At 48.2% G+C, this 730-nt stretch overlaps 1 pseudogene; it reads left to right on the top strand.

The window, feature by feature from the left end:
- Positions 1–223: 223 nt before the first annotated feature.
- Positions 224–458, top strand: LOC115298747 (annotated as a pseudogene).
- The last annotated feature ends 272 nt before the right edge of the window (positions 459–730 follow it).

The following is a 730-nucleotide window of genomic DNA, read 5'->3' as shown; positions in this document are numbered from 1 at the left end:
ACCCGGGAATTGCAGACTCCAATAAAGGCCTTGTTGGCTCCATAACGTGGTCTCTTTTTCCTCCCATCTCTGCCTCCATCTATTAAATCTTACAACCTTGAAAGTGAAACTAACAGAGTTTCATCATGATACAGTGGCTTGTGAGGCGTGGGAAGGAGGGCTCAGGGACGTTTCCCAGCCTGTGCTCCCCTGCTCGCCTTGGCAGCCCAGGTGTAGCCTGGACATGCAGAATGATGCAAGCAAATTCCTGGGCCTGTGCAAGCTGCAGAAGCACTCTGCCAGCCACTACCTAACTGTATCCAACCAGATGAACATGACTGAGGTTGACAAGGTGACAGGCAGGTCAAGGGTCCTTTAAAATCTATACTATCTGCAGGGCCATTCTCAGGAGGGGAGAGTCAGATGCTTCCATTCTGCATCTGGCCGAGGCCAACAGCATTATCTCAAAGAACTTTTGACTGGGGAGGATCACAGATGTGCAATATTTGTCATAAATAAATTGTGGCACCCCTCCCCCAAATATTTACCAAGTTTCTGGTATGATCAGTTGAAAAAATGGAGGTATAATTTACTAGATGTAAAAGACTGTGGAGGAAGGAGGATTGGAAAGGATTGAAAATCAAGCACTGGGGCACCTCAGTGGCTTAGTCGGATGAGCATCCAGCTTCAGCTCAGGTCCTGATCTCACAGTTGGTATGAGTTCCAGCCCTGGGTCATGCTTGCTGTTGTC

Source organism: Suricata suricatta, chromosome 8, assembly GCF_006229205.1.
Source record: "Suricata suricatta isolate VVHF042 chromosome 8, meerkat_22Aug2017_6uvM2_HiC, whole genome shotgun sequence".
NCBI lineage: Eukaryota > Metazoa > Chordata > Mammalia > Carnivora > Herpestidae > Suricata > Suricata suricatta.
The sequence above is the reverse complement of the archived record's forward strand: the minus strand, read 5'-3'. Positions and strand labels throughout refer to the sequence as shown.